Raw genomic sequence first — 14,297 nt, forward strand, 5'->3', positions numbered from 1 at the left:
AAAGAAGAGATTCTTAAACGATTGGACAAACTCAAGCAATTGTGTTCTTACACAAAATTATACAAGTTAGGAGACTCACCCTCCGAATCAGATGCTGCCACTCGTTTATACCAGCATCTCTCATCGCCGCATCAAAGTCGCGAAGCTCGGAGATCGTCGTCATCCCCGTCGCGTCAATGTACTCAAGGGTCTCGGGGTACTCTGGGCTCTATGCCCGCCGCTTCGACCTCCTGCAAAGTCAAATGATTTCCATTAACCGATGATCATTCATCCTGTTTTCAAAATGATCAAAGTAAGAATAAAACACTTACCGCGACTGGCCAATACGCCAGCCTCCCGTAGAGGAACGCTGAGTAGTCCTCGCCAAGAAGAAGGAAGGCGTCACCACCAACGCCTGCCAAGTCAGCCTCCCTCTCAGCATCGGAAGGTCCCTGAAAATCGTCTGAGGAGGATCGATGGGAACCGTCAAGACATCCCGAGAGAACTGACGAGCCAAACGCTCGCCCAAGTACCACACATGACCCATCGACGTCCAAAGCAGCAACCGACTCGAGCTCCTAGGTCGAAGGACCTCAGCCACAAAGGGAGGAGCGCCGGCGTAGTCCACACAAGGCCTGGGCACCCACTAGGAAAATCAAACGAAGGGTCATTCTTATGATCATTTCTAAAAAGTAAAGAAGAAAGACAAACAACGCAAGGTGAAATAATCACGCCGTCCAACTGAAGAGCGTTCACCTCCCGTCGACAGACGTCGTGGAAGGAACGCCGGCTCCTCGTACGGCACATCACCCAATCCCTCACAACGGGATAGGCCCTCTCCACCGGCTCCGTCCTCTTGGGCGCGAGGCTCGGAAAATAGGAGTACACCCACGCCTGTAAAACAGGATAGTCAACAACGATCTTTCGTGATTCGATAGGAAAAGGAAATAATCTTTCATGAAATGAAATGAAGGTTTATACCTCTAACAACAGTCCAGGGCCAACAGCGGCAGGAGAAGTCCCCATCTCCATCAACTCCGGACGAACCATGGACCTCATAAAGGTAATGAGGATCGCAAAACTAGCAGATTGACATTTATTCTTCCCCCGGACCCGTATTTCCAAGCCAACTACAAACTGTCGCCATATTTTTACCAAGACATTTCTTGTCACAACGAGCGAATATTCTCTGATAGGTGTTTCGACACACCCTTATTATGTTCCCCCAGCGAGAATTCACGACAGACAATCGTCCCTCTCGAGATATGTAGATCAGTTCCCGATTATGTTCCCCCAGCGAGAGTTCACGGACAGGCAATCGTCCCTCTTGAGACATGGAGATCAACATTGACCCCAAGCTCTTCCGAAGTTTTTTTGAAGCCGGCCCAAGTAGATTTCTCCTAGCAATTCCTGACTACGTCCTACTGCCTCCTCCTAACATCGCGTTTTGTTTCCCCTGGAGTTTTAAGGAATTTCAGGTATGGTTTCTTCTTATCGATGACGAGCCTCCTTAGGTAGTCTAATGGACTTTAAACGACCCTCCCCGATAGTCGACAAACTCTAGAATGTTCCCGACGACAGGTCCTTGGCTCAGACCCCTTGAGCCGCCTCACGTCGCCATAGTCGTCAGGTTGTAATCTTCGATTGACCTAATGGCTATACTTTGACTTTCTCCTTGTCCAAGCCTCTGTCAAAGTCGGGGCTCTATAGATACCTCAATTCTGCACCTCCCGCAAATCACCCGGTGATGATTGGGCCGCATGTTTGGTATACGGAATAATTTGTAACAGTTCATAAGTTTATCGTGAAGTGATCGCTCAAACACTTGTGTCTACCTCTTAATTGTCATCTACGTGCCGATACGTTCATTTTGGCAGTAATTAGAGTACATTTGGAGTTTGGGTCAAAAAACCGTCTTCATTTTCTAATAACCGAGTCAGAATGTTCCGGATGTTTCTATTCCATATTTTCCAATCTTTTGATCTTTGGTAAAATATCTCCCGTAATATTCACACAAAATGTTAAGGAAACGAGATTAATCCGCTATTCCATAATAGAAACGCGAAAATCTTTCTTCCACAGGAGGAAACCACTGATGAAAGGACCCAGCAAGTGATGCGCCTCTTCCAAGGGACGCAATGCCTGCTGCGTATTTTTCGTATCTTTTCGAGATTCACTTCCAAAGTTTCTCCGAAAACCCTTGTTCTTTCTTGTGATTAGTATAAATAGAGACCTTCAGTCTCATATATTTCTCACGCGAGTGTCCGCCCTTCTCTTCTCTCTTTGCATTCTAGACCACGTTCTTACTTTTTGGCGTCTACGTGCTTGAACTTTCGACCACATAAGCTCGGATCCTTCTGAGTACCAGCCTCGTTTTGCACGACCGACCAATTTGACCAACTCCACATCAATCAACATTAATCAATCTTATTCGTTTTCCTCCTAGAGGGCACTTTCGTCGTACATTCAAGTTGAGCATCACTAAACGTTAACTTAGTTCATCTCGCTTCGTCAAACATGTAAGTCTGAGGGTGTAAATCCTTCTTTTGTATATTGTTCTCTATTATCGTAATTAATATTGTAAGATTTATGTCGAAAGTATTCTTAAAACCGATTTGTAAAACCTTATTTTAAAACCCCTTTTACGGATTATCAGAAAACAACCGTCGAGAAAGGACGCAAAGAATCGCTGCGCCTCTTGAAGGGACGCAGCACTTTTTCCGCGCCTTTTAAATGAGGGCCGCCGATTCTCGCTTCCTTTCTTCTTCCTTCGTCTTTTGTCCGTCCTTTTGTTTTTCGCTTTGTTATCAATTGTTCATTGTTTCATTAGCATAACAATTTGAATATAATAATTTTAACATGTAAATAATCATCATTAATTAATTCATCTTTCAAAATCCCGACTTAAATCCCTTATAATCCATATTTGCCGGTTTTCGTCATTAAAGTCAATTCGGGTTTTAGAGATTCGATTTACCCATATTGAATCTCTGGAATTCATCTTTGATATATTTGCATCTGTTATTTATCGTCACCATTATTAATTCATCATTAATTACTTGTTTAACCTAATTAATTTGTTTGGTTTGTTTAATTCTTTAATTAGTCTCATCTTGTAAATAATTCGTTCTAATCAGTTTCATTCATGTTTTAACGTTTTCATGACCTCAATCACATGTAAATAATATGTTAATCACTTTCATCCGAGTCAAATACCATTAATCAAGCATTAAATTCACCAATGAACATTAACGAGATGCGGTTCCGGCTTCACAGCAAAAAACTCAACCCAGGAACTGACGCAGCTGAGCTGCGCCTCTTCCCGGTTGATTTATGTCCTTGAATTCCCGTTTCTGCCTTAACCTAGTTTATTAATTACGTATTTAATTAACTATTAATTGTATTATCATCCATAATCTGTTCATTTATTCTTTATTTTCTAAAATTATCCGTTTTAAAAGTATTTTCGCCATAAATGAATTAATCCAATGTAATTATTGTAATTTTCCTTTGTTGTATTAATATTGTATTTCTTTTATTTTATTGCTTATATGCTTTCACATGCAATTAACCTAAATTTCTACCTCGACATTAATTGTATGTTAAATTACGTGTTAACCGACTTAGTTAATTCTCACATGCTAGGATTAATTTATTGGATGTTGCATTGCATGCATATAAATCGACAACATATCGAGTATAGACAATTTCCCTAATCATTAGTAGAGGCCGCTATCGAGGCGGGCGGGATTAGGTGTTCGATCAAAAGAGCTTCCTAATACGTACCCTCACCACTAAATCCAGATCTCTGTGAACATCCGTGTTCATTGGCATCCACGAGAGTCATTCTAGACATAGAATGCTAAAGGTAACGAGTTCTTAGTGTTCATGTCATTACTTTGTGTCTTGACATGACACGAGGTATTTGAACGGTTTCCAATTTTCCACAATAAATTGGTGGCGACTCCACAAATGCAATACAAACAAGGAGGAAAAGCTTGCGTCGCTTTTCGCCCCCGTGGGCCCGCGTCCACAAGTTTATTATTATTGGGTAATTGAAGATTATTGGGTTATTATTGGATAATTGACAACTCTTCATCAATCAATCAAGTTCTCTTCTTTTATTTTTTGCTTTATTATTTGGATCATCTTATGTTTGGTATAATTCCTTTACTCTTCACTCTTTATTGTTTATTTCCTTAAGCTCTTATCATGTTTATACTTGTTGTAATGATTGACACCATTAATGACATGTTTTCCATGATAATGAGTGAGTAATTTCCTTTAGTTAGGATTAATGGGTAATTAAGGGAAACAAACATGGGGATTAATCATGCTTAATTTAATATGTTCTCATAATTAATTTGCTTGTTTGTTGTAATGTCAACCTATGCACATGTTATGTTTGATGAAATTCTAAGCCTATGAATCCTTGCATTTACAACCATCTCTTATCTATTCAACTTGACTTGTAAAATATAAACCAACTCGAGTCATGTTAGACCATGCATAGAAGTGATTAGGAGGAAAGTAAGTTGACTTGTAGGTGTTGTACAACCTAATCGATTCAGCTCCGGGACCCAACTCTTCCTAAGAACCATAAGACATAAACCAACTCGGCTCCTTAACAACATAAATTGCTTGCAACTTTGTGAACATGTTTGTATGATCAACTCCTATGAATCCCCTATGAACCCATGACATCCTAGCGCTTTTAATCAATTGTTTACATCCTTCCTTTTATTGCTTGTTTTACCTTATTGTTTGCATTAGTCTAGACACAACTACAAACCCAAAAAAATCGTGACACTTGCATAAATTGAGATAGATAGACTTAGAACCCAAAGCACACCGTCCCATGGATCGACCTCGACTTACCACTAACTAGTTGTTTGTTGAGAATATAAATGTGTTTGATTGGGAGACCCGACAACATCACTCTCTATCAGGAGCGTAAATCACTGAAATAGTATTTCTTGGCTCATGCCTTTTCATAATCTCTCTTTTTTTTCTTTTCACATTATTTTTCACAACATTTTTTTCTTTTCATTCATATTTTTCCATTCCCTTCAACATTTCCACCAGTCTTCTCAAACCAGATATGTAACCATATTGCAATGAAACATTCCCAACAGCTACTATTACTAGCTCGGCTTGGGTAGGCAAAATTATAGATTGTAGCTATATAGGACAAAATGGGCAATTTGGCTATGTGGAGCTCATGGTTAGAATAAAATAAAGGAAACTGCCTCTCCTACATGTGTCACCGACCACAGACCGAATGCATACAGGTATCAAGCAGACTGAATTCATGTTTATGCAAATTGATGTTACATGCCTTATAGAGAGTATTACTCACATCCTATATGAAACTGGTCATGGATGTCACCAATTTATGAAGCTCTAACCTTAGAATGTAAATGTAGCTTGCCAATATATGAGTCAAGTCTATTCGTTCAGATAAGAGTGAAACAAAAACTCGTAGGTTATGCACATTAAAATGCCAACAGAATGTCAAGAATATGCAAGGTAAGGGTTAAGGGACTCAAAGTAACGTAGAAGTTCAACGTTCCCACTCAACCTAATTGCAGTAATAAACGTGAAATTTTAAATTGTTACGGTTTTTTGAAATAGAACAACAATGCATGCGAAAATAAATAAACGTGCAAACTGAAATGCAACAAAACATGCAGACACAGATATGGATGCATACCTCCCGAAACGAAACTTTACAATGTCCTCATTGTACCAAAAACAGGGAAAGAAATGCAAACTAAAGAGAAAAGTAGAATGGGAGTCGGAAAACTTACAAGACAACGTAAAGGAGGGACCTCCCAAACCGACCATGAACATGGGCGGTCATATATATCCTCGTAGCATCGCAGGAGGCGAGAAAGTGTAACAGAACTCGATCGAGAAGGGTGGAGATGTTCGATCGAGTAGATAAGCTGCCAGAAGTGCTCGATCGAGGAGATGGGGTACTCGATCGAGAAGTGTGGATTTCCAGGGATTCGATCGAGAGCAGAATATGTTCGATCTAGTAGAAATTCCAGCAAAAGTGTTCGATCGAGTGAGAAAACCACTCGATCGAGCCAATCACCTGCAAAATCACACAAAAGGAGTACAGGACTAACACGAGTGTCACAAGTTCAACGTTTAGAGTTTAAATACACAACATAAAATAAAATAACAAGTTCAAACGAAAGTACAACAAAATAGTCCGGGTTGCCTCCCGGATAACGCAGGTTTAAGAGGTCCCACACGACCTTTCTGGCTTCAATTAGTTGGCTCATAAGGATTATCGAAGTACATGACTTCAACTCGGATATCTGCATCATTTGCTTCATGGTAATGCTTCACATATTGTCCATTTACCATGAACCTATTGCCCTTGGAACTTTCTAACTCGACGGACCCAAACTTAGTGACAGCTGTCACTGTAAAATGGCCACTCCACCTGCACTTCAGCTTGCCAGGAAATAAGCGCAGTCGGGCATTAAACAGCAACACCTTCTTCCCGACATGAAATTCTCGAGGTATGATCCGTTTGTCGTGCCATCTGTTCGTCTTCTTTTTGTAGATGCGTGAGCTATCATAGGCATTTAGCTTAAACTCCTCCAGTTCATCTAGCTGTAATAAACGGTTCTGACCACAAAACATAGGTTCAAAGTTAAGTTCACGAATAGCCCACCAAGCCTTACACTCTAACTCAACAGGTAAATGACAGGACTTCCCATGAACCAGCTGATATGGCGATGCACCAATCGGTGTTTTAAAGGCAGTCCGATAAGCCCATAATGTGTCTTCCAGTTTAAGACTCCAATCTTTCCGTGATTTAGAAACTACCTTAGCTAAAATCTCTTTAATCTCTCGATTCGATACCTAGACTTTCCCACTAGTTTGGAGATGACACCCCAAACCGCGTCGGTGTTGGACATCAACCTTAGACAAAATAGAAGTTAATTTCTTTTCTTTAAAATGCATTCCCCATCACTAATAACGACCCTAGAGACACCAAATCGGGGAAAGATAATCTTTTTGAACATTTTAATCAAGGTTTGGCATCACAATTTGGTGAAGCAATCGCCTCCACCCACTTAGACACATAATCTATAGCTACCAAGATATACCTGTTATCGTTGCTAGACGGGAAGGGTCCTTGGAAATCAATGCCCCAGACATCAAAAACCTCAACCTCTAGGATACCATTTTGTGGCATCTCATGTCTCTTAGAAATATTCCCAGAGCGTTGGCAAGCATCCCAAGCTGAAACAAACATTTTAGCATGAGCAGACAAAGTAGGCTAGTAAAAACAAGACTGAAGAACCTTAGCCACGGTGCGCGATGGACCGTGGTTGTAACACCCCCATACTCCAAGTGCCTTACCAGGACCACTTAAGGCATGGAAGTTCTACCATCTCGGTTTTCCGAGGCAATGATAATCATAAGACAATAACGAAACATACTTAAAAGTAAATAATGTTTAAAGTGATTACATACCAACTCCAAAACTGATAAAAAGAAATACAAGACTCTCAGACGGTCTACTGCTAAAACTATCAAAGCTATAAAACATCGTCTGACACAGCGAAAGACTTCTAACTGCCACGTGATGAATCATCCCATCTATCCCATACACGTCATATCATACCTGCTCAATAACTGCTCACCACCCCCAAATGGATCACAACAGTTTTTAAAACATTAAACAGGGTCAGTATTAATCACACAATTTATATAACCAACAACACAGTAAACAAGAAGCTCAAACGGTGACACACATAATCACACCCACTCCAATCAATCTCTGTCCCCGACTGTCCACTGGACCAGCCCTGCCAATGGGGGACCGCAGCCATTCCCACCTAAGCCCCGCTCATCATACCGAGCGATAACCCTGTCCTATTAATGTGCACATCCCCTCCCGTGGCGGGTTCCACGGAGGGCGAAACTAGGGCGTGAAGCCACTCTCGCAAGTGACTCCACTCAGCCGAGAACGCATCTCGAGAACCAGAGACAAACAATCACAACTATCAAATAACAATCAATGAACAACCGTCTCAATACGAATACGATAACAATCAACAATCACACAACACCAACAATGCATTATGGGACTAATACTAAGTAGGGAAACCCTACCTGGAAAGCAACACAATCAGACGGTCTCACAGCTTATATCAAAAGGCTTCTTCTACGAATCCTCCTCCTAACATACAAACATATAATCACAACCAATCACAAAATACAACAAAACCCCCAAATCCCAATATTAGGGTTTAACCAACAATGCGATTGATGCGAAGAACGTAGTTTGATTTCTCTTTTGAAAGTAATTAGGTTGTAAAAGTGTTTAAAGAAAAGTGACGGAAGTAATTATATACTTAATCGCATTATTAACAAAACCCGAGAAATTATCCCCGGTAAACCGGCTACTCGATCGAGTAGCTTAGGTACTCGATCGAGTATCAACGTTACTCGATCGAGTACCCAACAGGTCAAAAACTATTTTAAAAACGCAACTCACCCTTACTCGACAGAGTAAGGCCTACTCGATAGAGTACCCAGAGACTCATAAAACCTTAGTATTACAGTCTTCCCTCCTTAAATAGAACTTCATCCCCGAAGTTCAACCCATACCTAAAAACAACCATACTAACTCGACCAAGACACAACAATATACTAAGAACTCAAGAACTCGACCAAACATAAAACATGAACTCTTAACACCCACTCCACCAATTATGTTTACTTCCACAACATGACTCACGATATCGTATCTACCACATATATATCTCTCACGACACCAACTCCATACATAACCAACTACCATCCTCTAACGCTGCTAGCTCCATAATATCATCCACTATCAAATCCAATATCAAGACACTCATAGATATCAAACGGAATGTTACATTCTACCACTCTTAAAAGGAACTTCGTCCTCGAAGTTTACTCACACTCATAACCTCATCATCCAACTGTCAACACTAGTGAAATATTCTCACACTCCTAAACATCACACTACTACAAGATCGACCATGGCCTTTTAACAACATCAACCACAAAATATTCAACTTCCTTGTTTATGCTACACCAACACTCTACTGCGAATATACCACCATATGCACAACCATCAAAATATCTTTTATCGCATCCTACTCCTCTTAAGATAAATGTTACGTCCTCGTAACTCACTAATACTAAATCCGAGCTATATCGTCTCATTATCCTCATCACCACCGCATGTCAAAGATAACCACCTATAATCTAAACACTCGCCATGCATATATCAAAGGCTCTCTTACTTAAACATTTCTCATACCTCTACTCATTCGGCACACCACCTAACCTATAACATAAAACTCGTAGCAAAATCATCATACTAACTCTCCATTATTACTGCAAAACAACATACCTCTCTATGTAAAGCACCTATCTCCCAAAAGCATAACTCACGATCCACACTCGGTACGTATACTCACACTAGATCCTCAAGTTCTTTCTTTCATTACCGCAAAACTCATACACAACTTAACATGACACTAATTCCCCTAACACCCTACACTCACTGTCTCAACAAAGGATTATGAACCACCTGCATCTCTCAGGTCATTACCACACATGTTTTACAAATCACTTGACATTACCATATCCCATAAATCCTTATCTAGAACAAGATCAAAATTACTGTAACAACCTCTCACAACCGTGTCTCATCAACAGAATATCACTATACCATGACAACAACGAAAACATATACAACTCTATTTCATATCATACTCTACCCTGATTCCCAAACTTAACTGGTAAGAAACATCAATAACAAAACAACTGTCTATCTGTACAAACTGAAACTCACAGGAAGCAACATCAAACAAAACAACAATCTATATATGACTGGTATGTACTTTTGAAAACTCGTATCATAATCATCCCGCTTACTCCACCAAAACCGGTGACGGCATCGCAACACCGCCACCAACAGCCACACCGCAGTGCGAAAATACCCGCATCACAACACTATGTACCGTGCCCGGATCACCACCCGAGGCACAACAACCACGTCGATAGACATCACGACTGCATACAATTCCCATAAACACTGACTCAGAATAACTTCTCAGACAAGAAAAAAAACTTACTCAAATCCACTTTACTAAATCACAACGCAACATATTTTATGAATTAAACAGATAATAACCTCATGAATATCATCCCCTTACCATATCACAGATTGACATGTATCATGAATACATAGAAGTATAACCAGTCATGTCAGACCACTCAATTTATTACCTTTTTAATCATCATTCAATTAGATTAGCGTACACAACATGCGTTCCAGAACATTCAACTAACAACTTTATGATAACCACACCATATCACGTCTTGTGCGGTCAAAACCTCACACAAACATTTTTATATATATATATATATATATATATCACAGACCCGTAATCACATACAACCAGTCAATCCTGATCACGTAAGTTACCACCTGATAAAAGTTACCCCTCACCCGAGCTTAACTCGTATACCCCTCATAACATATTCTCCCATTCGCATATCCATCACCCCCCCTGCCAATTGTAACCATACCATTAATACTCAACTACTAACAACCGCGTCATATAACCACATCTTATACTTTCTCACAACCAAACATATCAATCTGGTCTCTACAAAATCAACCTCATTAGAATTGCTAACTTTCTAATATACCACCACCCTTAACTACTAGTCACAAACCATAACACTACCGCTGTCCGGACATCAAACCTCTTACACTCATCTCTAAATATCGCGATTTCTTTTTATCTTTGGTTAACATCCCAAACAACAAACAGCGAATCCATCAACACAATTACCTCAACATTCTTCCCAATACTATCCTTAATTGTATCATCATCTAACTCTCCACCAAAATATCGTATCGTGCAAATACCCCACCAACTTCATACTCCCTTAATTCCTCGAAACTCATGATTAATCATGTTGTCCTGAAATTCCTATATAACCCTTAACTAATATCCTCATGATAATATCATAAATCTCGACGATTCCTTACTTCTATATCACATAACTCTGGTCAACATTTTTCTGAGCTTACTTTTATCCTTCTTTTCTCTTTACACTCAACAATACCAATTAATAGTCCAACTCCTTATTCCTTCTAGGTAACTCTTTAGTAATCCAGTTACCCTTTCGTTGCTCCAAAACTCAAATTCCATTATTTTATACCGATATCATCTCACTCTTTCTTACCATGGATCTTCTCTTATTATGCTATCACTCACACTTGCCACTAATCTATCCATAAAATCAACATTCACTGTCCAAACAATTGCATCTCCTTTGTACCTCTCTAGAAATCAGAATTCATTTCATACCGTTAATTACCCAAGGAAATCACACAGTACTTTCATCTCTTAATAAACCAAATCTCCCAAACTCACTCACTATCTACAAATCCACCTCGCGACATGTCTCCACAAAGTTCACTATATATTACTCTTCTCAACCCCTTTAAACGAACTTTCACTATGCATCCTCCTAACCCACACGACTCCTAACCATCTTCCTCCATAATTCTTTACACATCTCAAGTTGCCATTATCCACATCCTTACTCTCAATCCATTCATTCTCACGTTCCTTAGACTCACATCATCCCTTGCCCATATTCACTTGCATTTACGTTACTCAACACAAATCATATCACTCATCTCATCTCAGAGAACATGCTCTATGTCTCAATTAAGCCATAACGATCCTCCTTTTCTTTTTCCACTATCTATCACAACCACATATAACTCATATCCTCCCACCGAACTCATACTCACCACAGGTGCCAGTCCTTACATCACAATATTGGGTAACTTACCCATCAAGACCAACATACATGTAAAACAATTCATAAAGAAGTAAAATAACACTTTTGAACTAAACATGATATGCAACAAAGTCTAAAGATAAGCATATGACCCAAAATAGGGGTCACTAGATCGAGTACAGGCCACTCGATCGAGTAAGGGACTTACTCGATCAAGTAGGTGAAGGTCAGAAGCACGTAAAATAAATTTTACCAGGGTTACTCGATCGAGTACCCTACGCATTTCTCAGCACTGTCCAGTTTTCATAAAACGGTCATAACTCACTCATTTCTTGTTCGTTTTGGACGTGTGACCTATCGTTAGAATCGTAACACAACAAGCTATCACCTCCAATTGGAATCACATTAAAATCATTTATAAATCTCAAGTTATAACAGTTTAAAGACGACCTCTTTATAATCGAAAAACACAACTACTTGATTTTTACTTCCAAAGGACTTAAACAACAACAAGGTAGACAAAAACAACTCAGTACTCATAAAACCAGTACTGCTAATAACATGTTACTATCTTCAAAATTCAAGCAACAACATCCATCATGCACATATATTATTAAACTCATTAATCATGTACAAACCGCATGCTTTAATTTTATGACTTTTCGTAAAACAAATCATACTCATACAATTACAAATCCTATTTCCATGTTACTAACACAACAATATTACAACTCCATTTCGTCATCTAAACATATTCATATTCACAAAATCCATATTCTCATGTAATTGACACTCCATCTTTTCCAATCAATTCATCTATTTCAACCACATTCTTCATTTACAAGTGCATATGATACCACAGTAGACAATTATATGAACTTATTATCTAACTTTACGCAAACCGAATTATGTAAAATCATATCAAATCCCCTACTCATAAGTTACTAGTATATACACATTATAAACCACTCATCCTGCAACATCATTATTCATCACATATTATCACATATGAACTACTTCCTTTTTCCACCACATCATTCGTCATTCTCACATACCTTTCCAACTATTCCAATCAACATGGTAAACCAACTATCATCCAACATGCTTTCAACCAACAATATACAAAATCACACTTATTCATGCCACACATCACTATATTGGTACACAATTCACAAAATAAACACATAGCGATCCCGACTCATATCCCATGGTGACCGGTTCAAAATTGTAGGGCGAGTTCGCGACTTTAGGACGTCTCCCAAGTCTTTGCATTAGCTCCTACAACTTCTACCATGGGTTCTTTTTATTTGATTCCCTATATTCGTTGATTCATTGGTTACAGGTTTCAGGATCGTCGCTCTGATACCATTTTGTAACACCCCCATACTCCAAGTGCCTTACTAGGACCACTTAAGGCATGGAAGTGCTACCATCTCGGTTTTCCGAGGCAATGATAATCATAAGACAATAACGAAACATACTTAAAAGTAAATAATGTTTAAAGTGATTACATACCAACTCCAAAACTGATAAAAAGAAATTCAAGACTCTCAGACGGTCTACTGCTAAAACTATCAAAGCTATAAAACATCATCTGACACAGCGGAAGACTTCTAACTGCCACGTGATGACTCATCCCAGCTATCCCATACGCGTCATATCATACCTGCTCAATAACTGCTCACCACCCCCGAATGGATCACCACAGTTTTTAAAACATTAAACGGGGTCAGTACTAATCACACAATTTATATAACCAACAACACAGTAAACAAGCAACTCAAACGGTCACACACACAATCACACCCACTCCAATCAATCTCCGTCACCGACTGTCCACTGGACCAGCCCTTCTAGTGGGGGACCGCAGCCGTTCCCACCTAAGCCCCGCTCATCATACCGAGCGATAACCCTGTCCTATTAATGTGCACATCCCCTCCCGTGGCGGGTTCCACAGAGGGCGAAACTAGGGCGTGAAGCCACTCCCGCAAGTGACTCCACTCAGCCGAGAACGCATCTCGAGAACCAGAGACAAACAATCACAACTATCAAACAACAATCAATCAACAACCGTCTCAATACGAATACGATAACAATCAACAATCACACAACACCAACAATGCATTATGGGACTAATACTGAGTAGGGAAACCCTACCTGGAAAGCAACACAATCAGACGGTTCTCACAGCTGATATCAAAAGGCTTCTTCTATGAATACTCCTCCTAACATACAAACATATAATCACTACTAATCACAAAATACAACAAAACCCCCAAATCCCAATATTAGGATTTAACCAACTTTGACTAAATACAATAAAAACAGTACGTAGATCTTACCCTCGACGCAAGGATCACAACGGTATAAAGAAAGGTAAAATCCGACCTTCCACGTTCCGGGATTTGCCAACAATGCGATTGATGTGAAGAACGTAGTTTGATTTGTCTTTTGAAAGTAATTAGGTTTTAAAAGTGTTTAAA

This window comes from Silene latifolia, chromosome 2 (genome assembly GCF_048544455.1).
Source record: "Silene latifolia isolate original U9 population chromosome 2, ASM4854445v1, whole genome shotgun sequence".
Taxonomy (NCBI): domain Eukaryota; kingdom Viridiplantae; phylum Streptophyta; class Magnoliopsida; order Caryophyllales; family Caryophyllaceae; genus Silene; species Silene latifolia.